The sequence below is a fragment of the Ovis aries genome, chromosome 23 (assembly GCF_016772045.2).
Source record: "Ovis aries strain OAR_USU_Benz2616 breed Rambouillet chromosome 23, ARS-UI_Ramb_v3.0, whole genome shotgun sequence".
Lineage (NCBI taxonomy): Eukaryota > Metazoa > Chordata > Mammalia > Artiodactyla > Bovidae > Ovis > Ovis aries.
In genome coordinates, this window is record NC_056076.1 from 57,289,912 (window position 1) to 57,315,277 (window position 25,366).

The following is a 25,366-nucleotide window of genomic DNA, read 5'->3' on the forward strand; positions in this document are numbered from 1 at the left end:
GGTGGCAGAATGGTAAAGAACCCACCTGCCAGTGCAGGAGACGCAGGAGATACAGGTTCAATCCTTGGGTCAGGAAGATTCCCTGGAAAAGGAAACGGCACCCACTCCAGTATTCTTGCTGAAAAATCCCATGGAGAGAGGAACCTGGTGGGCTGTAGTCCATAGGGTTGCAAACAGTGACTGAGCATAGACACACATGCCTTTTTTAAAAAAAAAAAGTCAAATTCTAACATTTTCAAGGACCAACTGGAATAAACTCTATTGATTTTATTTCTTTCAATTTAGCAATTTATTATACAATAGGTACTCAATGTGTAAGTTTTAGTTGATCAAAGAAATACATTTAAAGAATTTAAAGGCCCTTTCTCTGACGCTATCCTAGTTAACTTTCTCTTTCAAGAGCTCAAGTATCGAAAACAAAAAATAACAAGTATCGGTATGAGGGAGAGATGGATCGAAAGTTTGGGGTCAGCGGATGTAAACTATTATGTATAGAATGGATGAACAACAGGCTCCCACCATAGAGCACAGGGAACTATATCCAATATCCTGCGAGAAGTCATAATGGAAAAGAGTATGAAAATAATATACATATACATTGAATATATTAGAATGTATATTCAATATACATTGAATATATTATAATGCATACATAGAACGTACTTTTTTTTTTTCCCCAGAAAAAGTACTCAGTTCTTTATCTCCTCTGGCAAAAGGAGAAGAGATTTAAACTGGTTTCAGGTAAAAATTTCCTTACAGGATAAGCAGCCTAAAGCATAACCAAAGTACCATCTTTGAAGGTGTTTCTTGAACATCCACTCCTCCAAGCCATGTGGTGTGCTAAGGGACACAGTGTCGAAGAGGAAGTCACAGATTCCAACCTTCATGAAGCTTATGGTTTAGCTCAGTGGTTCGGTAACTTGAAGTGGCATCAGGCTCCCCTGGAGGGCTTACTAGGCCCAGTCTTTGGAGTGTTTGGTTCAGGAGACCTAGGCTGGGAGCTGAGAACCTGCACTTCTAGCCAATGCCTGGGTGATGCTCATATGGTTGGTCCAGGGACCACACTTTGCAAAGCTTTAGTGTAAGCGAGGGCTTCCCAGGAGGTGGTAGTGGTAAAGAACCTGCCTGCCAGTGCAGGAAACGTAAGAGACTTGTGTTCAATCCCTGGGTCAGGAAGATTCCCTGGAGGAGGGCATGGCAACCCACTCCAGCATTGTTTCCTGGAGAATCCCCATGGACACAGGAGTCTGGTGGGCTACAGTCCATGGGGTCGCAAAGAGTCGGACATGACTGAAGTGACTCAGCATGCATACACAGTATAAAGGGAGAGACTTCCAGGAAAATATGTGACTTCAATCAAGTGTGGCAGGTGGTATGACGGGGATCCACTTAGGATGCCTACCAGGAGGGACACCTACCTGTCCGAGGAGGGCTCCAGAAAGCTTTTCCCAGAGGAGATGCTATGGGAACTGACACCCAATCTGAAACCCACAGGACAGGGCGGAGTGAGCCAGGTGAAGGAGAGGGAAAGGGCATTCCAGGCAGATGGCACAGTGTCTGCAAAGCTCTCGAGGTAAGAATGCACATAGCCCGGTGTTGGAACGGAAGTCTATCCATGTGATGAGAAATCACCGGATGATGGGGAAAGTGATGGGAAAGAAAGTGAGAGGTGAGCAGATAATAAAAGTCATTAGAAGCCTAGAGCTTATCCTCAGAGCAGTGTGGAGCCTTCGGAGGGATTTCAGTATTAAAGCTCAGGGTAGAAAAGCACTTTCCATGGAGGGGAGCGTCCAGCAAAGACACTCTGCTCGAGGGGTTGCGGAGGGGACAGTGGCACATGCCCCCTCTGATTTTTGGTTCATCCCACCCCTAAGGAAGCTCGAGTTCCTCAGAAAGCCAGCTGCTGCCTGAGTTACAGGCCATTTCTGATAGGAACTGTCCAAGCCCATGGCGAGGAGCCACACAGACATGTGAGGGTATTTATGTGCTATTAACTCAAACCGAATTATTTAAAAGCCAGTTCCTCAGTCAGTTGCACAAGCCACATTTCAAGTGCCCAGTAGCTATGTGTGTCTAGTGACTAGATAAAGGACATTTTCATCATGACAGGAAGCTTGATGAAACACACTAGTCTGGGAGATTAGGCAGGACAGGATCCAGAGCTTGCCAGAAACTTGGATTTATTGTAGGAAACCAGCACACAACTGGTTTGAGCCTTCATTCATGAAAACACACAGGCATACAGCTCTACATTGATTTTTTTTTTAATCACAGAGTAAAAACTTAGACAATCGGCAGTTCTTAGTAATATATATTCAAGCTATAAATACCCATATCACTTCCATAAGAAGAGACAAGGAAACTTTTTTTCCTGAGTCACTAAGAAGAATCCTAGAATCACACGTATTCCCCAAAGCCATTTTGAAATCCTCAAGAGTCACTGGCCAAGGGAATTGGGGTCCGATAACACACCCTAGATTAAAATTCTACAAGGCCGTTTTTACTGCTTATGTGTCAAAAAAGTCAAGCTTTTACAGCTTTTTCTCTGTTGCATATTTTATCTAATTCAATTCACCAGATTCTTAATATTACACTGCTAATCCTTACTCTAAGTTCTAAAAATAAAAGGCAAGAGGCATTGCCTGCCAAGTTGGTAACAAACCCCAAGCCAAGGACAGAACTGGAAATTGATGCATGGAGAGAATGAGTTAGGTTGTAAAATGAAACACACGCCCAGCAGAAAGTTTTAACCCTTGCATTAATCATAACAGTCATCATTGTTTGCCACTTAAAAAGCCCAAGAAGCCAGAAGTCGGTGATAATTTCTGCAAACAAAAATGCAGAGACGTTGTCATCTTCTCAGCTGGGAAACTGACCAGGATGTAACTGACCAGCCTGAGTAGAGAGGCAATGGCCAGGAGCCCACCCTGTAAACCTGCTGGAGAATCTGGTGGGTGAATTCCCAGTGAAGAACTGGGTCCTCCCAGGTCACCAAGCGTTCTGGTCCTGATGCCAAGGGAGGGAGGCTTTGGAAAGCATACCAAGCAGCCCACATGTGGCCTCTTTGCTTCCCATTCTCCAGGCCCAGGCATGTCACAAAGAAACAGGAGCTGGTATCGATTAATTCATTGCTCAAAAGCGCTGACCAGCCCAGGAGATGGCGGCCAAACCCACATCCCCAGCCCTGCTTTCTCCAGCCTCTGTGCAATTCCAGGCTTCCCTGGTGGCTGAGCAGTAAAGAATCCGCCTGCCAATGCAGGAGACGTGGGTTTGAAAGATCCCCTGGAGGAGGAAATGGCAACCCACTCCAGTCTTATCTGGGAAATCCCACAGACAGAGGAGCCTGGGGGCTACAGTCCATAGGATTGCAAAAGAGTCGGACACAACTGAGCAACTAGACAGCGACAGGCAACCCCCTCCTCCTCAGCGCTGTGTCTCTTGTCGGGATCTGTCCTGCGGGGATACGGAGACTGAGATCGAATCAGTCTCCTCCTTCACACTCTGTGACTAGAATCCTTCATCACGTTAAGACCAGTTATCTAGGGCAGAGGTCCCCAACCTTGTGGGCACCAGGGTCCAGGTTCATGGAAGATGGTTTTTCCATGGACCAGACGAGGAGCGCGGGATGATTTCAGGATAATTTAAGCACATTACATTTACTGTGCACTTTACCCCTCTCATTATTACATCAGCTCCACCTCAGATCATCAGTCATGAGATCCAGGAGGTTGGGGACCCCAGCTCTAAAGCCTTTCCAGAGATGCCCATGAGACCTCCTACAACAAGCCACATGAGTGGAAGGCCATTTATTTACCAATTCCTGGCTTAGTTAAAACCAAAAACAATCAGCAAGAAATGGTGTAAGGCTCCTTGGAGGTGCGGGGGTAAAGCAAGAGGCAGTTATTATATGGATTATCTCAAGTGGGAAAAGTCAGACAGGATCTTGGAAGAGACAGTCAAGATGGGAGTCAAAGAAGGAAACTGACTCATAGTCTGACGCCTACAGCATTCCAGATGCACAAGTGGCAAGTACTCTCCCAAAATAGATTATTTGTAATTCTGATTTAGTAATGTATTAATGATAACACTAGCCAGCATTTATTGAACTAACTCTTGGTGCCAGGTACTGGTCCAAACACTCACATGTATAAATGCATACAGAGCTCACAAAGACCCAGTGAGGTTGGTCCTGTCATTCCAATTTTATAGATGAAGACACTGAGGTCAAGAACTCAGCCAGGATCTCACAGCCCTTGTGTGGTAGAACCTAGATGCGCATCGAGTTAGTCTGGTTCCAGAATGCTGGAAATCAGCACGTCTGGAACTTGCTGTCTTTGCTCTCAGGCAGAAGCACTGTAGCCCAGTGGTCCTCCGCAGTACACTATCCACTCACACTGCCTACAGGAATTACCTTATAAAACTGTTGTCTGGAAATAAGACAGGATGGGGTTCCCCAACGACTCAGTGGTAAAGAAGCCGCCTGCAATGCAGGAGACACCAGAGATGCAGGCTCAGTCCCTGGGGACAGGAAGATTCCCTGGAGAAGGAAATGCCAACCCACTCCAGTATCCTTGCCTGGAGAATCCCACGGACAGAGGAGCCTGCTGGGCTCCTCTATGGTCACAAGAGTTGGACACGACTCAGTGACTAAACCACCACCAGCGGGGGATGCCAGGTGTGAGGGACAGCCTGCCTCCTGTAGCACACTTCAAGTGTGGGGCAATATACCTACTGGGGGAACCGCTGACTGAAACCCCCGCCCTGGCCAGGCACCAGAGTAACCACTCGCACGAATTCTCTTACAACAGGAGGTCCCGGGAAGGAACGCAGAACTAACAAGCTACCACCAACCAGAAAAACTGGGGAAAGACTTCGGTCCACGTCCTGCCAACCTCCCAGAATCCTTCTCGCTGGAATCCATCTTGGCTGAGTGGTGCACGCACCATCAGGACGGCCCCTGAGTCACAGCGATTGGCCAGAGACAACCCGGAAACTAACCCCTCACCACAAAGCCCAGGACTGTGAGCCACGTGGCACAGCAGTCTGCCCAGGCTCCCTTACCCTGCTGCTCTCTGCCCGCACACCCCTTCCCTACACAGCCTCTTGCTTGGTCAGCATGCGTGTCTCCTCGGACAGTTCACTTCTGAGTGTTCGGCAAGAGCCCACTCTCAGGCCCTGGAAGGGGTCCCCCTCCCTGCAGCATACCTACAGGTGACAACATCTGGACACGTGAGAGAGAGAGAGAGAAGGGACTGCAGATGTGGGTTATTCAGTGTCTCCCCTCCACTAAGAAGATGAATTTTCATTTTTACCAGCAGGAAATGCAGATTCAGTGCTGATACAACGGATGGGAGTATTAAGACGGTAAATCTCTTTTCACAACTACCTCATCGAATCAAAATAGAACTATTTCTATTGCAGTCAACTCCCTCCTTTAAAGGATAAGTCAGTCATCCCTCAACCACTCAGAAGGTGGTTTCGCCGAGCATGACACAGCTCACTCTCGGCAGTGGAATTTGATCATCTCATATCGTGAGATAATTCCTTCTGTGGCATATTCTGACTCTCCAGTTTGCCTCTTACAGTTCCCAAGAGATCTGAGATAACCAGTTTTCCATTACTTAAACTTCCAAGATCAGGCTGAGGAGTCCTTTTCAGGCATGTGCACTTTAAAAGTCCATTGTGCAGTTTCCTTCTTAATAAGTGGTGAGCTGTCAGGGCCTCGTGAGTCACTCAGGCCACACGCAGAGCAGTGTGCCCTGGAGGACTGGCCTCAAGACTAAATTTTACTGCAGTCTCTGATGGTGGAAACCAATGAGCTGATCAGAACATACCCAGTTTCCGAAGATCTGAGTGTCATCAAACAAGATAAATTAGTTTTCCGGTAATGTTAAGAGGCACACAGAGTATTTCGCTTGGAACAACCAGAAAAACCACATTCGAAAGGGAACACAGCCTGGGGCCCAGAAATTCATGATAAATAGCTGGGAGGGGAGACCTCTGGCTTTGAGATAAATAAGCCAGATCCTAGAGCCCCAAGATCAGAAAGAACCTTCGTGGGCTCTCTGATGTCACACTTAAAATGCTGTTCCTTATGTCAGTGCTTTACGAAAAGAGTAAAGATTAACCGTAAGCAACATGCCTCCTGAAATACAAAACTGCACCATTTCCTCTGTGTGTGTGTGAATGTGTGCTCAGTGGGGTCTGACTCTCTGCAACCCCATGGACGTTAGCCTGCCAAGTTCCTGAGTCTATGGGATGATCATTTCCTCTATTAGCCCCCAAATTAATGCAATAAACAAGTTATTAGTTATATACAAAGTATATAAAGATACAGCCATATAAAGATGTAAAGTACACTTAGCGTGTGAAGCATATCTAAGTATGACGAGTATACAGAGATGTAAAATACAGGCCTTGCCCTCACAAGCTTACAGCCCATGCAGTAAGAGGGGCAAAAACACACTTTACCGGAAGGCAATTCACTGTGACAGATGCGAGGAGGGGAATCCATGGGAAAGAGCGGTCAGTTACAGTTCCACCTGGAGAGCAGGGGCTTCTGGGGAGGACAGCAGAGGACTGAGCTGGACCTTGAAGGTCAAGTTGGTCTGTGATCAGGCTAGGAGAAGCCAGAAGTTTCAGGAGAGGAAACTGCGGGCAAGAAGGTTCTACAGCCCAGAGGACTCAGAATTAGTTTAGTTACGGAAGCAAAGTCAGGTGTAGGAAGAAGATGGTTGGAAGGGGCTGGAGAGGATGACCCAGGTCATCCTGTGAAGGCCTTGCCGGTCAGAATGGTTTGGATATTTGCTGAGTGGATGCAAGGTCACCTGGTGAACGAGGCACCCAGTCACCTGTATGAAACAGGAAGCCCTCGCCTCTTCCATCCTAACTCTTTATTGCTCTCATGCCAATTTATTTTTTCCTTTGCATTTATCACCGATAGCTGACATTCCACTTAAGATCCTTATTCTTTGTCTCTCCACATGAGAAAGGAAGCTCCATGTGGCTAGGGACTATCTCTTGTTCTCCCCGTGGTATCCAGAACTTCTAGCTAGTGGCTTGTACATATAGCATTTGGTGAGATTGAATGAAATAAGGGAAGAGAAAAAGAAAGAAAGAGAGGGAAAAAGAAGAGAAGGAAGAAAGGGAGAAAAAAGAGGTGGAGATGGATGGAGAGGAGGAGGGAGGGAGGAATTCTCACTCCATATCTATCATCAGGGTCCAGGAGTAGGGCCTAGAACAAACCTTAACTGGTTCTTCTACCTAGAAAAACAGCTTCTGTCAGGGAGCAGTGAGATAATTAAGCATTCATTGAAGATGAGTATCTAGTAACAATGTCAAGACAAAAATAGACAACATGTTGGATCCCAATCAAAGGAATCATGCATCACCAAATCCTTTAAGGCCACGTTCTTCTATGGTGCTCTGAACCATTAATGCAAAGAATTGGCCAATCTTATGAATCAGCATAACAAACCAGGTGAGCACACTTGATTCAATTCCATTCAAAGTCAGTGCTACACATTAGGGGAGCACATCTGTGTTCAACTGAACTCCTGCTCAACTATTCTTTTGCCTCCATCGCAACTTGTTTGGCAGGCTGTCTAGAATTTTAAAGGGAAAGACTGGAATGACGACACTACCTACAATTCATAAGGCACCTTTCTTCTAAGGCATCGGTTAGTCGCCCAATCCCAAGTTAACTAGGCTTCTGCCATTCTTGAAAGTTACAGTATAATCACCTTCACCTTGCAGAACGGAAATGGAGATGTGATCGGGTTAAGGTGTGTGGTCACTGGCTCAGGGCCAGCCAGGAAGGCGTTACCTCTGTCCTGGCAGCCTGGAGCACCACCAACACAGTTACCAAGGCTCCTCCTCCTCCACCAGCCACCACGACCATCAGGACCACGACCACCACCACGGGGTGACAGCAAGAAGGAGGCATAAAACAGCAGGAGCAACCCCGCCACCTTCTTCTTCATTAACTGTTCTCAAGACTCATTACATGTATATTATCATATGTGAAACAGATCGCCAGTCCAGGTTTGATGCATGAGACAGGGTGCTCAGGGCTGGTGCACTGGGATGACTCTGAGGGATGGGATGGGGAGGGAGGTGGGAGGGGGGTTCATGATGGGGAACACATGTACACCCATGGCTGATTCATGTCAATGTATGGCAAAAACCCCCACAGTATTGTAAAGTAATTAGTCTCCAATTAAAATAAATAAATAAATAAATAAAAAGACTCACTACACATCTAACCCAGGGTCATCTTAGTTCCCTAAAGATGACCAGAAGCCAATCACATACACACACTTACACTATCTAACTTTTCATAACATAAAGGGCTCTTGGGAAGAAAATGGCTAGAAGATAAGGGGAGGAAAGGCTGGAACAACTGATTTTTTCCTGATATTTATTTTTTGTTTGTATTTATTTTTTAATTTATTTTCTGATATGGAGAGTTATTTTCACTGCTCCTTTTCCCACAGATCAACAAGATGCCTCCCTATGGAAGTCACTCAAAAGCAGCTTACCTGGCTGTGTTAAATATTTACTATGCTAACCACAGGGCTTCCCCAGGAGCTCAGCAGCAAAAGAATCCATCCGCCTGCAATGCAGGAGACACAAGAGATGTGGGTTTGATCTCTGGGTCGGGAAGATGCCCTGGAGGAGGAAATGGTAACCCACTCTAGTATTCTTGCCTGGAGAATCCCCTGGACAGAGGAGCCTGGCAAGCTACCGTCCAGGGTGGGTCACAAAGAGTCGGACATGACTGAGCGACTAAGCATGCTACCCACAGAAAAGAAGACAAACCAGATGGCTTCTCTAGGTCCCCCTATCACTCTCTCCCATCATTATGCAATATGTTATCTTGCTTTCTCTCAAAGGTCCTCAACTGTTTCCTCAAGTTAACTTCTTATCTATTAAGAGCAGAAACCATTGGCAGAAATTATGTAAGTTTTCAATCTGCTGTGTATCAACCATACTCCTGTCTCAAGAAGTTGAAAGTCAAATCCCAGTGCCATTCGTGTTGGAGGAAAAAAGAAATATGGGTGTTCACATCTGTAAATGCAAAGACCAAGACCGGCTCTCGAAGTTTCGCCAATCAATTCATAACAGCTGTTACCTTGGAGGAGGGGAACGGGGGACTGGGGTGGAAGGGGGCAGGATAATTATTTTTACACTTCACATTCTCTCATACCTTTTGAAGGTTAATTAAATTGGAAAGCCAACAAATTCGTGGGACAAAAACTGAAGCCTGGAAACCATTCTCATTGGAGCCCTTCATCAGAAAACAACAAAGATGGCGACTTGGCATCTTGGTTTACCTGCAGTTTGACAACTGAAGAGCTTACTAGATAAATGGTGAACTCCTGCAGGTAGGGGATGCTTAAATTGCACCTGAAATCTTTTTCCTTGTATTAATTATCAGTTGCTACATTCAGTTCAGTCGCCATAACAATCCCCTAGATCAAGCAGTTAAAAGCACAAGTATTAGCTCAGTGTCCGTAGCCCAGAACTCCGTAACGGCTCATGGCCTCTCACAGGCTACTGTCCAGGTGTCAGCCGGGATGCGGTCCTCTGGGCTCACCCAGGAGGGCTCTGAGCTCACTCAAAGGGCTGTTGGTGGGATTTGGTTCCTCAGGGGCTACTGAACAGAGGCTACCCGAAGTTCTCTGCCATGTGTCTCTCCCGAGGGCTGCTCACAACCCGGCAGCTGGCTTTGCTCAGGGCAAATCCAAGGGGGGGTCTTTTTACACCCTGACCTTGGACATGACATCCCACCCCTTTTACCACATTCTATGCATTAGAAGCATATCACCAGGTCCAGCCCACACACGAGGAGAGAGGATGCCCAGAAACGTAAGCCACAAATTACACAACGAGAATCCTGAGACGTGTTAGCTGGGTCCCAAATTTAGTCAAAACTTGGTCAAGAGAGCTCTCATGGAATAAGTGTGAGGTCTCGAATTAAAGTGAGATCAGACCAGAGAGACACAACTTCACTCAGACCGGCTTTGGGAGATGAGAGACATAGATGACTAGTGGATGGAGCTGGGGGTTATCCCAGAAGAGACAAAAATAAAACTTACAATTAATTTTTAACATCAAAGTTGATATCAACTATGGTCCAATGTTCAGTTTATGTTCACAGCACCAGACAAGATGTTTATATCTTATTCTTTTGGGGATGATTAACTACCAATTCTTAACTTACGTTGTGCAATGAAAGAGAAGAAAATTCTTAGAAATAATGCCAAACATTATCTTTCTGGGAAGCCCATTGTAAATCACTGTGGAACTTAAAGGCTAGAGTTCAAAAGCTGAAAAAAAATCAAGTGATCTTGAAGTCCACATTTCTGATCGCCATGTTTGATTACAATGAATCTCAAAATCATAAGTTTATCAGTCTATGTAAAACAGGTTAAAACAAAAAGCAAACGAGATTTTTTTCTTTTACTCAGTTGAGTAAACCCTTGAAAGGGTTACTAAATATTCAACTTTTCAGTTTCTTTCAAAAGTCCTTTTAAAATGAAAATGCCTAAATTTGCCTTAACTCAAAACAAAGCTGAGAGTTTTACAAGATTCACTCTGTAAATGGCTCCCCCTGGCCCAGCTCCCAGGTCATCATGTGCAGCTGCAGCGAACATCCTGTTGTATGTTGACATATATTAACAGCTTTGGGAATATAACAATTAAGAGAGTCAGATCTTATCATCCTGCAAGAATATGATCGGCTGGCTTCCAATTCAGGGCAGCACTGGGTGAAGCAAAACTCAGAAGCTGTGTATGGGTGGGAGCAGGCGTCACAGTTATATTGGCCATTCACCTCTACATTGGCGTGAGAAATTATTTCATTTAAACTTTCAGAAATGCTTGCCCAGGCTTCACAGTTTGTAACCCTCCACATCTGTTCACTGGTTTTAGCCAAAGGGGTTGCTTGACAGCAGTGATATTGCACACAAGATGTAAACAACTTGGTTTTCCTGGGAACGCTTTTATCCTAAGAGAAAGATGGGGTTTCACCTTTCCTTTTCCAGCACACCCGCCCCTCCTCCTTCACCCTAACTGATTAGGAAATGATGATCTCTCAGTGGCCAAGAGTCCAGTTTCTGCAGGCGCGTCCTGATTCCATCATGATTTGGACAGACAACGTCCTTGTCTCAGGATTGAGAGCACGATTTATGTGGCCTGGCCAATGCTGGCTGTGCAAACAGGCTGCTCTGGGGCCAGCCAGGTGGCTAAAATTCAGAAGACAGACTTACAGACTATTCACATAACCACTGCTGGCCAGATGTGAGCCATCTCCCAAACAGCAAGAGGCAGGCCTTGATTTCAACCGATTTCAAAATCACGTGGGGAACTTCAGAAAAAGAAAAGGGCTAAGACCCGGGAGAGTCGACTTTCTCAGCCTCCAGAGAAAGCAGATTGTGTTGATGAACAGGAATTAGGACTACATTCCTGGCCTAGGCTGAAATGTTAATACGAATTTCCGTTCTTGCCAACAGATGAGGTACCTTGATCATATTCTTTACTCTTCATCCTTCAGACTTGCCTATGCATCTAGAGAGCTTTGTTGAGTTTTTACACCACTATCAAGCAGTTAAGATCTTAAAATAGAAACACCTGTTTTAGAGTCACGAGGATTTGTTAAAGAAAATGTCCAAACTCTTCATCTTTGCAAGAAGAATCTGAAGCTCAGAAAGGTTAGGGGAAGGGACAGTGCCGGACCTGTATTGAGTCTCGCTCAACTCCAGTGTCCCCATCAGTAAAGTAGCGATTAATGGATGAACTAAATTTCCAATAGTTACTGTATGTCTACTGGACTATGGACAACGTGGATGAATAAGATATGATGACCATCTCAAGAGGACAGAAACTATCACAGAGATTATCATGGTTCAAAATGCAAAGTGCAGGAGAAGGTGGCATGCCCCAGAGGGTGGACTGCAGTCTTGAAGAAGTCGTACCTGAAGCAGCCCGGTACCTACCTGGGAGGGGCTCCAGGCCAGAAGAACACTGACCCTGGAAACAATAAAGCATCGTGCTCCCTCAAAGAAAGGGCAACGAGGGCAAAGGGGCTCTGCCCTCCCTTTAGAATTACTGAGTCTAGTGTCCAGCATGTGAAGGGGCTTGGTAATCAGCAAATCACTACACAGATGTGAGCTATGAGGTTAAGGGATTCAATCAAGGCCATTCATAGCTGATGCTTTACAGAATCCAGTCTGACGTCCTTGAGTTACTCCCCTTGTTTATTTCAACCACTTCCCTCTGTGTTTATGTCTAGACATTTCTGTAAGCCTGAGCAAATCTTTGAAATGCTAAAAAACATCCAGCAGACTCTTACAGCATCTACCTTCTGAACAGTTCTCTGCCTTGACTTTGCATTAGAATGACCCCAGGGGAACCTCAGTTGGGTGATCAGAATCTCCAGCATCAATATATTTGATGCTCCTCAAGTGATTCTAGTTTGTAGCCAGGTTTGACGGTCTCAGGCATTGCAAAACCAAGAATGGGCTGTACCCTCCCTCCCACAGACACTCCACAGTCACCTCTGGTTTATGCATTGTAACGAAGGCTACAGAGAACATGAAATCCATTTGAGTCTGGACTACAACGTGGTTCTTTAAGGAAAGCAGTTTTCCCCCTGAAGGATGACTGGCTTAGATTAATAGTAGTTTGTCTTTTCTGAAGATACACAGGTCTATAGGGGAGGAGGGGGGAATCGCCCAGAAGTATGACAAGTGGCAGAGAACAGACTGTCTGAGCTAAAAACGCTCTACAGAGAAGTGATAAAATAGATAATGGTCAGATTCGAGTGGAGAGTAGGGGGAAAAAACGCTCCTGGAGGAATGCACTCATGGAGATAACAATATCAAAGTGAAGTCCTATCTAACAGAATTACTACTGTATTTATTGGGGTCCTTTGAAAAGGATGACAGTCATAAAACAGGATGGCTGCACCTGTCTCAAAACAACCTTGTTTCCACTTCTTTTAATCATATAGGCAGGCCCATGTAAAATAAGAACTTTAAAAATATCAAATACACCCGGCAGATGCTGCTGAAAATGAATCTTAAAATACTTCTTGACACAATTCACAGGAAAACCTAAAAGAAAATTAAGTATTGGAGAAAACACGAAAGTCATCTTTTCTACCACCCCCCCCCCATCCTCACGATCAAGGGCTCATGAGAATTATGGAACTTTGCCACCAATCAAACCCAGAAGCCACTTATGAACAGGAAGCCCCTGGAGATTCACAAGCACATCTGTGTTTGAGAAGCCATTGGTCTACATTGCAGAAGCAGCCACCTTCTGGAAGGTCCTTCTCAGCCATGGGTGGGTGCAATCAGGCAGCAGATTGTCTTTAAAATCCATTTAATTCCCAGCATCACCCCCAAGCCAATCAGAATTTCATTATTAATATTTCCCAAGTCATTCTTCTGAGGAACCCCAATCATTCTTCAAGAGGCCCTCCAACGCAACCTCTTCTTGGGAACCTTCCTGAACCCTTCTAAACTGAGTTATTGTTTGATAACTCCCTCCTCTGTGCCCCCACAGCCTTGAGGTTCAGGCCCCCTCCCTTCACCCTTGCAGACTGGTCTCCATTCATTCCCCACTCAGGCAACACCTGCTCCCACTCACCTTCCACTGAGAGTCATCAAACCACAAGCTTCAGCCATTCTGCCCGCCGCTGAGCTGTAGCGAGAGGGACAGAAGATTCCAGGCTCACAGGGCAGTACACCAGTCACCGCACACCCGAACAAAGGGTTTCCCTCTCAAGAGAAAGAGCAGAGGGCATCCCTCGGGGGAGCCTATTTCATCCGAGTGGTCAGAGGACACTCTGAAGAAACGACACTCAGCCAAAAAGCAAGAGATAAGTGAAACGGAGCAGGACCCCACGGCCGTTGCCCACCCCCGACATTTTCAGCTTGTCTTTTTGTCTGTGGAAAAACGCTAGCCCAAGAACAAGCTTCATCAGAGACGTGAAAAAATGCATAAACAAAGGAAAATGGTCAAAGCAGGCCAAATAATAATGATGTGCCCATTAAACACAGTCAGGGACCTTTCATTCCTCCTCAAGGGCTAGATAATATTCCGAGCCATATCCTGTGAGCTGTCTATTAGATACTGAAATGCCAGGTGGAGAAGTTAACTATGATGACTAGACTGTAGCCGTACATAAACTACCATCATTCTGAGAATTGGCCTCAAAAAAATGGAAACAAACCGATGCTGGAACGTAAGGTTAACTGTACCTAGAGCAATCAAGATGACGCTGGTCAGACCATCGATGACCAATCTCAAGATGACGGTCAGAACTGACTGTGCTGTTTCTGCATGTAGACCCCTCTCTCTGTCCATAAAAGCTCTTGCCCACTGATTTTTGGGCAGGGGGGAGATGGGGTAGAGTAGGCCTTTGGATGGACAACCACCCTCCCTTGCTGGTTGTGTGTTAGTTGCTCAGTCATGTCCAGCTCTGAATTCTCCATGCAAGAATACTAGAGTGGGTTGCCATTTCCCTCTCCAAGGGATCTTCCTGATCCAAGGATCGAGTCTGGGTCTCTTGTATTGCAGGCAGATTCTTTACCCTCTGACCCACCAGGGAAGACCCCCACCCCCAACCCTAGTTGCCAGCATTCAAAATAAAGCAAACTTTCCTTTCCACCAACCTGGCCTCGTTAATGGCTCTGAGTGGCAGGCAGCCAGACCTCACTTTCAGTAACATAAGGAGGAGTCATTTGCAAGAGCTTTCCCGGTGAGAAAGCAACAAATGTGTAGGTGTGGAGACAGAAGGGCTTCGGTGTGCTCCAGGAACTGAAAGAGGACAAGAATAGACCTGGTGGTGCGGGGAGCCGGGCCTGGTGAGCCCTTTAAGAAGGGAAATGTTCTTGAAACTGCAATGCTGAGCTGCAGACAGGTTTTGCAGCTGGGTGTGGACATGCTTCGGGATAAATGGCTGCCCTGGGTCAGAAGGGGCAAAGTGGAGATGGAGACACCAGTCGGGAGACCCCTGAGGTGGTCCAGGAAAAGGAGGGTGGGGGCTGGAACTGAGGGGACGGCAATGGAGAGAAGCGGGCAGATTCAAGGCCTTCTGGCAGTAGAAGGAACAGATCAGGAGATGGACAGGAGTGGAGGTCAAGATGGCGGAGCGCGGGAGAGAAAGCGCCACAGATCAAGTCCAAGTCCAGGGAGAGCAGCGTCGTCTAAACTGATTGGGGTTCAGGACTGGATGTGCTGTGTGTGAGGAGTGAGGGGGGTGGGCTCTGAAGATGCTCAAGTGGAGAGAGCAGGCTGGCAGAGAGAAAAAGGTGGCTGCAATGGAAGGTCAGCAGAAATCGGCACATTAAATTAATAGTATTTAGTTAGTTATTGGAGAAGGGAACGGCAACCCATTCCAGGATTTTTGCCTGGTGAATTCCATGGACAGAGGAGCCTGGTGGGCTACACGAATATTCAGACACGACTGAGTGACTAACACTAATAAACAAAGCCACAGAACCAGAGGCGATCACCCCACGGAGGGAAACGGGGCTGGGACTGACTCCTGAGGAACCCCAGGGTTTTAGGACCGTCCTGTGCACGGTTCAGAGCAGGATTTCTCAGCCTTAGTATTACTGACGTTTGGGGTAGGAGAGGTCTTCATGGTGGGGGCTGCCAGAGCATTAGCAACACTCCCGGCCTCAATCACTACATGTCAGTAGCAACCCCTAAGTTGTGACTACCGGAAATGTCCTCCTGTGACCCAAATCACCTGCGGCTGATCAGGCTGGGGAAATTTCTGCAAAATGTTTTAAGAAACCTGGTGCTCATTTCTGTCTCAACAAGTTCACAGCCAACTCAGAATAAGGGCTCTACAAATGATCAACTTCCTCACGTTCTGACTTTGTGGACAAGCACATAAAACTGAATACAACCAGGCCAAGTATTAAACTTGACTTTGCTCCACCTACCAGGAAACAAATGTCATTTTACTAACCCCAAGATACTTTCAAGATCCTGGAAACTCATTATCATCTTTTGACAATAACATAAACCCAAACCAGAATAGTGAGTGAATATAGGCATTAGCTGTCTTCCCTTGGATGCAAATATCTTCTAGCTCAGAGTTACAGAATGATCTAGAAGTTTCCAAGTACCATTAGTAAAAAAGATCTCTAACCCAGACCAAGATATCACAAAAGTCCATTTTCCCCGAACAGGAGTTAATTAAAAATAATCCCTAGTATTATGCAGCATGTGAAAAGGATGGTAATACGTAACAAAAGCTGGTACCAAAATCTTAAAATATCTCTTTTTGTTTGTGACTGTTTTGCTAAGTAATAAGGCCTAAGAACTTGGGTCGTCTCGTCCGGCATCTTTCTGAAAGAATGAAAGCTATGCAGTTCATTCTGTCTGTCCGCAGTGGGGTCTCTCCACCCCGATGTTGTCGTGGTTCAGACTCTCTGTGACCCCATGGACTGCAGCACGCCAGGCTTCCCTGTCCTCCACTACCTCCTGGATCACTGCAAAAACATCCAACTTAATACACTGAAGAAGTAACTGTGGAAGGTATCAGAACCATCTGGAAGTTTTGTTCAGCCACAGAACGCTGGGTCCCAGTTCCTGAGTTTCTGACTCAGTAAACCTGGATGGGGCCCTCACTTGCATTGATGCTGCCGCCTCCGGGACCATACTCTGAAAACCAGTATCCAGACAACGACTACACATCAAGCCGCGTCGGCACGTGAAATAAACATGGCCTCTCTCTGAGATGGCGTGATCCAAGCTGGCACCGGAATATACAGAGAGGGACCGGAGCAAAGGCGGGGCCGCTCACTTTGACAGAGGGGCATGGAGAAGCAGGAAGTCATCCAGGAGGAGGTAACCCCTGGTCAGCAGGAGGTGGCGGGGCGGGGAAGAACGTCACAGGTGAGGGACACAGTACGGCAAAGACCCTGAGACACAGGGAGGGCGCTGCACCTACAGAATTACAGGTAAAAGGGGGGCGCCGTTTGTTATCAGGTGGTCAGGAGAAGCAACTACATGAGCAACACCAGGAATGAAAACGTTCCCTTTCTATGGGACGTGTTTTAACGATCAAATATTTCACTATCATCCTTTTTCCTTTTGCAACGAATGCTTTCCTCCTTAAATAACAGGCCATGCTTTAAAAAAGTGTATCACAATACCAGGATTAAATACAAATAACCCTGCCATTTTAACATCACTAAGGACATGTGCAAATACAGCATGCCCTGAGTTAGTCTAAAGATGGCGCCTGCAACGGACCAGGAAACGAAGACAGAAGCATCTCAGGAGCACCTTTTAAGCAGCGCTTGGGCAGAGGCAGAGGGAAGGATCTAGTAAATTTAATATAGGAATGTTAGAGCTGGTAATTCTGCGGGATACTTTTATTCATAGTACTTATTTATCTATTTACTTTTGGCTGTGCTGGGTCTCTGTTGCTGCACACGGGCTCTCTCTAGTTGCGGTGAGCAAGGGTTACTCTAGCTGCGATGTGTGGGCTGCTCATGGGAGGGGCTCCTCACATGGCAGAGCAGGGCTCTAGGGCACACGGGCTTCAGTAGCTGTGAAGCAGGTGCTTAGCAGCCCGGAGGTGTGTGGGATCTTCTGGGACCAGGGATCGAACCCATGACCCCTGCACTGGCAGGCAGATTCTTAACCATTGGACCCCCAATGAAGCCCTGGATATCTTCTAACCTAAGCTCCTACATTTCAGAAATGTGTCTAAAGTTCAAGAAAACTAGGAACTCCCCAAAAATGTTAAACTTTTTTAAAAATCAAGATTTGCTTGAATGCAAAGGAAAGATACTATCATCTTTGTCTAGTAAGCGGGGTTAAAATAAAGCCAGATAGGGAACATTGACTTTTGAAAATGCTCGGGCAGAAAAATGTTCTCCAACAACTCAGAGCTTGTCAGACAAATTCTAAAGTATACAAGGACTGCCCAACAGGATGTTAGAATATTTAAAAGATCTGAAGTATTCAAGGATACAAGTTTGAAGACAATAAATTAAGACATTAACATTAAATTCTAGGAGTGCTCTGGACTGGAAATCCTTGCACAACGCCTACGACAACGTGGCAAACTAAATTTTACTAGCAAATAAAATGTACTGTAGTTCTTGCAATAGTCGCCAGCCTTTACAGTCCCTGAGTTCTGTGCCAAGTGCAATAAAAGCCACATTATGCTTACTTATTTCCTTATGACACACGCAAAGGAGCCCATATATAAGACGTAACTTCATCGGATAAGAGGGGGCATGAAGTCCCGGCTAAAACTGAGGCTGGGTGGCACGTTGTCTTCTTATTCCAGCTCAGTCTTTGCCATGAGCTTCTTTTCCCAAACTGGTTTTTAGTGACTTGTTGATTTCACAACTCTACTGATTTCCAACTTTTAAAAAGGCGTCTCTTCATTTAAAAATGGTCTAGCCTCAGTGGTGAAGTATACAAATGTTGGTATTATTTAATCTTTCTGAAGATTTAAAATGTCTCAAAATAGAAGGAAAAAACATTTAAGATAAAAAGACCTCATCTGGAATTTTATAAGCTTTCTAAAGGGACATGTAGTATTCACTGTGTAGACAAAAAAAAAAAAAAAGCTGATAAAGGCGAATATGTAATGAACAAAACAGAACCCACCAGGCATCTCTGCCACCAGAAAAACATGTTTCTTAAAAAGAGATGAAAAGAAAAGCACGTTTCTTTTCTTCTTTGTGTGAAGACCATACTGCCTTGTACTTTATTTAGTTAGATGTGGTTTTGTCTGATTCCTCTATTAAATATTAAGTATCTGAAGGGCAAGGACTATTGCTAACAGTCATGGTTCCCTAAAGTCAGTATGGAGAGTGAGATGAATGGCCACCCAAGCTGGTCATCAAGGATAGGGTGTTCTATTCATTTAGTCACCACACATTTGCTGAGCTCCTTCCATGTGGAAGGAACTGTGGTTAGCACAGACTGCACACAGAAAATTCCAAGAAAAACAAAGGACAAACTCCCTTCAAAATAGAATATGCTCCATCCAGATCTAGGTATTAGCGGTATCCACTGGGACTGCTACACTTTAAGTACAAGAATTTCAAAAATCTGAATGAGTATCATTATTAAGACAATGCTTCATCCTGGAAGAAAGCAAGCTTGCCCTTTCAGAATATTGGACCCTAATTCTTCCCCAGTTCCACCCACAATTTCATAATTCCTGGAAATCTGGCTGCCAGATTCCATGGCTGCCAATGAAGCGTATGTTTCATCGTGTTCTTAACCTACCATGCTTGACACTGTTTCCACCACGTAAATTTTCAAAACTGGAATCTTACGACAGATGAGATCACACAGAATCATGGAATCACATCAAGAAGACATCCTTGTCCGACTCTTTGTGACCCTATGGACCACAGCCTGTCAGACTCCTCTGTCCATGGGATTCTGAAGGCAAGAATAATGGCGTGGGTTGCCATGCCCTCCTCCAGGGGATCTTGCCAACCCAGGGACTGAACCCACATCTCTTAAGTCTCCAGCATTGGCAGGGGTTTCTTTACCCCTAGTGCCACTGGGAAGCCCATAAAACATCAGAGCCATGATTTGAATCACAAAGAAATGGGATCTTAAAAAAACAATGGGGATCACTGAACTAAAAGCTGAGAAGAGTGTCTTAGCCCAGTTTTGGCCACCCATCCAAACCTTACTTTCCCTTGAGTTTCTCTTCTGTGCTATGGAAGCAATACCTGTCCTAGTAACTCCCAACTGAGAACGTTTTAAAACTATGAAGTGATCTAAAACACTGTTATTTCCAGTCAAGGTCAAAGAACTAACTGGTCAGGGACTCAGTCAGATCTGCCAGCTCCTGAACTCAGAGCTTGTTCCCCAATACCAGGCTGCTGCTAACTACAAATAAGGAATATTCACTAAAATTCAGGAAAGTAACACAACACAGACATTTCAAGAGACTAAGGGGAAAAAACAAGTCTCTTCTCATGACCAACTCTAGATTTTTTAAAAATGCATGGAAGATCCAGGAGTTGTCAAAGGGAGCTTGAATATATACATAGTCCTTAAATTCCAAACATCTCTGTGTTCCTAAATTTTTATTCTGAGTAGCGTTGCCAAATAAAACACAACAGGATGTACAGTCAAATATGAATTCTAGATAAATCATTTTTTAGTCTAAGTATGTCTCAAATATTGCATGGGAGGGACATACTTATGTTAAAAAATGTATTTGTTGTCTAGTTAAGATTCAAAGTTAATTGGGTGCCCTGTGTGTTTTTAGTTGCTTCTATATTTCAAAATTGTTTGTACTGCTTTTCCAACCATTAACTGCAAGGTCCTGAAGGGAACCCTCACCTTGGGTGTCTTGAAATCCTTAATCAGCTCAATTTCTGCTTTTGTCAATTACTAGTTCTGAGACTTCAAGCCACCTACAATTCCTTCACTTGGAAAAAAAGAGGCCAGTAAATACAGTCAGGGCTTCCCAGGTGGCTCAGCGGTAGAAAATCTGCCTGCCAAGGCAGGAGATGCAGGTTTGAGCCCTGGATTGGGAACCTCCCCTGGAGAAGGAAATGGCAATCCACTCCAGTATTCTTGCACTGGGAAATCCCAGGGACAGAGGAGCCTTGTGGGCTACAGTCCATGGGGTCACAAGGGTAGGACACGACTTAGCAACTAAACAACAACAAATAGAGACAGCACAGGACTGAGTGGGTGAATGCTACTTGTGCAGAGAGCTCTGTCAAGAAAGGCAGCACCACGCTGTCATACACCCTATGTGCTGGGCTGGGCTTAGTCCCTCGGTTGTGTCCGACTTTTTGTGATCTCATGGACTGTAGCCCACCAGGCTCCTCTGTCCGTGGGGATTCTCCAGGCAAGAATACTGGAGTGGGTTGCTGTTCCCTCCTGCAGGGGTTCTTCCCAACCCGGGGACTGAACCCAGGTCTCCGCACTACAAGCTGATTCTTTACTGTCTGAGCCACCAGGGAAGCCCAAGAATACTGGAGTGGGTAGCCTATGCCTTCTCCAGGGGATCTTCCTGACCCAGGAATTGAACAGGGGTCTCCTACAGGTGGGTTCTTTACCAGCTAAGCTACCAGGGAAGCCCCACACACCCCATACACATATTTAAAAGCACAATTTGGTTTTTAGACAAGGCCACATAAGCCAATTTAACTACCCTACTGTTGAAATGAACACAATATCATACATCAACTAAACTGCAATAAATTTCTGTAATTAAAAAAATAAATACCGCACTGTCCATGAGAAATTCCCAAGCTTTAGCGAGTTCCCGTTAAATATACCAACTGCCCCTTTCCCATGTCTAATACAAACATTTGACCTGTGTGTGGTGGTCCTGCCAACTAGATAACACTGTACCAGTGTTCCACTGTCATTCTCGTCCATAAGGCAACACTAGAGCATTTCCACAAGTGCTTTCTTTGCTCAAATTTAAATGCTTTATTGCTTAAAAAAATAGTTGAATGTACTATTTCACACACAAAAAAAAAAACAATAAAAATTAAAAGGATGGCCCTAAGGTTGGAAAGCATTGGTTTCATAAGGTTTCCAGCATCCCTCCCCGTCCATGCTTGTGCTCAGCCATGTCTGAATCTTTGCGACCCTTAGGGCTGCAGCCCACCAGGCTCCCCCTGTCCGTGGGATTTTTCCAGGCAAGAATATTGGTGTGGGATGCCATTTCCTCCTCCAGGGGATCTTCCAGGAATCAACATCCCAGCCCAGGAACTGAACCCGCATCTCCTATGTCTCCAGCACCGCAGGTGGATTCTTTACCACTGAACCATCAGGGACGTGCTCAGTGTTGTAAGGTTTCCAATGTCCCTATGAGTGAATGAGTGAAGTTGCTCAGTCATGTCCAACTCTTTGCGACCCCATGGACTGTAGCTTACCAGGCTTCTCCGTCCGTGGGATTCTCCAGGCAAGAATACTGGAGTGGGTTACCATTTCCTTCTCCAGGGGATCTTCCTGACCCAGGGATCGAACCTGGGTCTCCTGCATTGGAGGCAGATGCTTTAACCTCTGAGCCACCATGTCCCTATGGAATTCGTTAAACCAATCTCCACACTGCAGGTTCCCAGGGCTGCATGTCTCCAGGCAAAATTCCTGAATTTATCAGAGCTTGACCTCTGGCCACTCCTGGGTGGAAGTGAACACGACCAACGACCTACGCCAAATTCGTTATCTTCCGTCCTGCTCCTCCGTCTCTGACATCCTCATCTTCCATCCCTTATGTCAGAAACCTGAGAATCAACTGCTCCTTCCCGTCCACGAGATCCTGGAATCTGATCCGTCACCCAGGCGGAGACTCCACAATCAAACGGCAGCTTCCGCCCCCTGATTCACCTCTCCACCGTCATCCGGGCCCACGCCCCCCCACCTCTCATCTCTCTCTCTCAGCCCCTGGCAGCAGCCTCCCAACCGGTCTCCTTGCTTCTGCTCTTGGCTCCCCCCGGCCCATTCTCCACAGCACAGTCTGAGTTTTCAACTGAAACTCAAAATCAAATCATGTCACTCCACAGCTTACAAATACACCGATGTCTTCCAACCAGCTTGGTCCCTGCCCACCTCACCCCACGCTTCCTGGTCCCAACCATCCCACCCCCCACCCCAGCTATCCTGGCCTTCTCACAGGTCCCAGGACACGGCAGGAAGCTCTCACCGCAGGGTCTTTGCACATGCTCTTGCCATGAGCTGGACCAGGAAACCTTTACCTGATGCCTTCTCATCCTTCAGGTCTCAACTTAAGAATAATCCCCTTCAAGACATCTTCCTGGGCTAAATCTTTTGTTGTGGTAAAATATATACAACCTAAAATTGACCATTTTAGCCATTTGTAAGAGTACGCTTCGGTGACGTTCAGTACATTCCCATTGTACAACCATCACCGCCACCCACCTTGGGAACTTTCTCATCCTCCCCAACCGAAACTCTGTCCTCTGGAACAGTAATTCCCATTCCCCTTCCCTCCACCTCTGGTGACCACTGTTCTCCTTTCTGCCTCTATGGATTTGACTCTTCTGTGTACCTCACAGAAGGGGAATCATACAATAGGTGTCCTTTTGTGTCTGACTTATTTCATTCAGCATAATTCTTCAAGGTTCATTCATGTTGTGGTGTGCGACTGAATAGTATTCCATCATATGGATGCACCACTGTGTATTTATCCATCCATCCTTCCATGACCATTTGGGTTCCTCTGGGCCCATCTTAAAGTCAGCCCTCATTATTCTTAGTCTTGTCTTATTTTTCTGTAAGTGCTTATCACAGATCCTAATATCAGGGCATCTCATATCTCTTCGGTTCAGTACTGGCTCCTACCACCCCTCCTCCAGCAACCCTGTGAGCACCGCAGGGGAAGGTCCCTGTTTTGTTCATCCTGGCATCAGCCACCAGCACCTGCCATGTGGTCAGGAGTGTAGTGGGCGTTTAATAAGTAAATGTTGACTTTTTTAAGTGAAAGAAAATGATAAGGCCACTCAAAAGCCACCAGTTTTTAGAGTCAGTCACAAATTCCATGTACATGAAAGAATAAATTAATGCGCGCACACACACACCTTCACAGAGAAATATTTAGCTCTCTGGGCACAAACAATTCCTTTTCTAACAATGTTAATCGATCTATTTGTGACTAACATACATTTCCATTCCCTGTGACCCTTTCAAGAACGCATCACGTGCAAAAGTAACTTGTGTACTCAGCAATTAAGGACTTAAACACGGCTAAATGCTACAATGTGGATGATTACGCTAAACAAACCACCACAGAAACATGATGGTAAGTGAAATAAGTCAGCTCACAAAAGAACATATGTTGTCTGCTTCCATTTAGAGAAAAGGTCCAGATTGGCAAACACATAGATTCAGAAGGCAGAGGTTGCCAGGAGCTAAGGGGAGTAATAGCGAAAGGCGACCAGACTCCTTTTTTGAGGTTATAAAAAGCTTCCAGAACAGACTCTGATGGGACTTCCCTGGTGGTCGAGCGGCTGACATTCTGTGCTCCCAGTGCAGGGGGCCCGGGTTTGATCCCTGGTCAAGGAACTAGAGCCCCAACACCATGACTAACAGTCTGCAAGCTGCGATGAAGATCAAAGATCCTGAAAGCCACACCTAAGACCGGTGAGGCCAAAAAAGTATTCAGATATTAAAAAAAGAAAAAAGACTGTAGTGATGGTGGTACAACTCTGTAAATAAGACTAAAAACTATAGAATTGTACACTGTAAAAGGGTGAATTGTACAGTACAGGAATTATATCTCAATAAAACTGAAAAAAGATGACCCACGTGTGTGGAGATAGGGATGGCCAGCCTGTGTCTGTGGGCGAGAAGAAGCTTGCCTTCCCCAGCAGACAGTGCGTGGTAAGGCTGGGAGCGGTGGGAGCAGGGCCTTGCCAGCAAAAACCTGTTTTCTCCTGCAGGAGAGGTCTCCATGCCCTGCGCCCCCCATGGAATATAGACCATCTTCCTTCCCAGGTGGACCAAGGGGTAAAAACTCTGCTCAATCCCTGGGTCAGGAAGATCCCCTGGAGGAGGGCATGGCAGCCCACTCCAGTATTCTTGCCTGGAAAATCCCATGGACAGAGGAGCCTGGTGGGCTACAGTCCACAGGGTCGCAGAGTCAGACACAACTGATCATCTAACACAGTCTCTTTCCTTCCAGTACAAGCAAAGTCCTCTGCTTCCTGGAAATTGTCTTTTCCAGCACCTCACTTCTCCCCAGCAAAGAAGAAAGACATGCTCTGATGATAAAGTTCTCTGCTGAAGTTCTGTGAATGAAAATCTTATACAAATGTGTCTTCTGAAGAGCCTTTTTATAACCCATTAGGAGTGATCTGAACACAGCCCGTTGAATTTACCGCATTTTGAAAATTCAGATTTCCATCTGCGACCCAGACTCTGCCAAGAAAGTTATCTTTGGCTCCTCTTTCTCTTACATCCCAAGTTCAATCTGTCCAGAAATCCTGTTGGCTCTACCTTTAAGAAACATCCACAGCCTTCTCTCTCTCAGACCTCTCACCTTGGTCCCAGACTCCAACATAGTTCACCTGATTCCACTTCCTAACTACCCTCCCAGTCTAAGAGCCTTCCCCTGGTGTGGTCTCCACACAGCAACTGGAATGACTAAAACACGAGTCAGAGGCTAGATCACGACCCTCAGTGGGCAACGTCCTCCACCGACGCCCTCATCCAGCTTGCACAAAGTCAGAGCCAAAATCCTCACGCTCGCAGGAAGCCCTGCACCAGGGGTGCCACACCCCCTTGCTCTGTCTTCCCGGCCCTGCCCCTCCGCACTCCAGGTCTGAGGAACAGCCAATGACCTGTTGGCCTTCATCACACCAGC

General features: G+C 46.0%; 1 protein-coding gene across 4 annotated transcripts in view; it reads right to left on the reverse strand.

Moving 5' to 3' along the window:
• The window catches only part of ATP8B1 (ATPase phospholipid transporting 8B1), a 153,082-nt gene that overhangs the window by 76,337 nt on the left and 51,379 nt on the right, over window positions 1-25,366 (reverse strand). For 2 of the 4 annotated variants that reach the window (XM_060405298.1, XM_060405297.1), the window contains exon 1: window positions 26-25,366. This exon is cut by the window's right edge and continues 9,016 nt beyond it. The exons of the other annotated variants lie outside the window; for them this stretch is intronic. The gene's annotated coding sequence lies outside the window, so the exon portion shown is untranslated. The remainder of the gene's footprint in view (window positions 1-25) is intronic. 4 annotated transcript variants of the gene reach the window in all.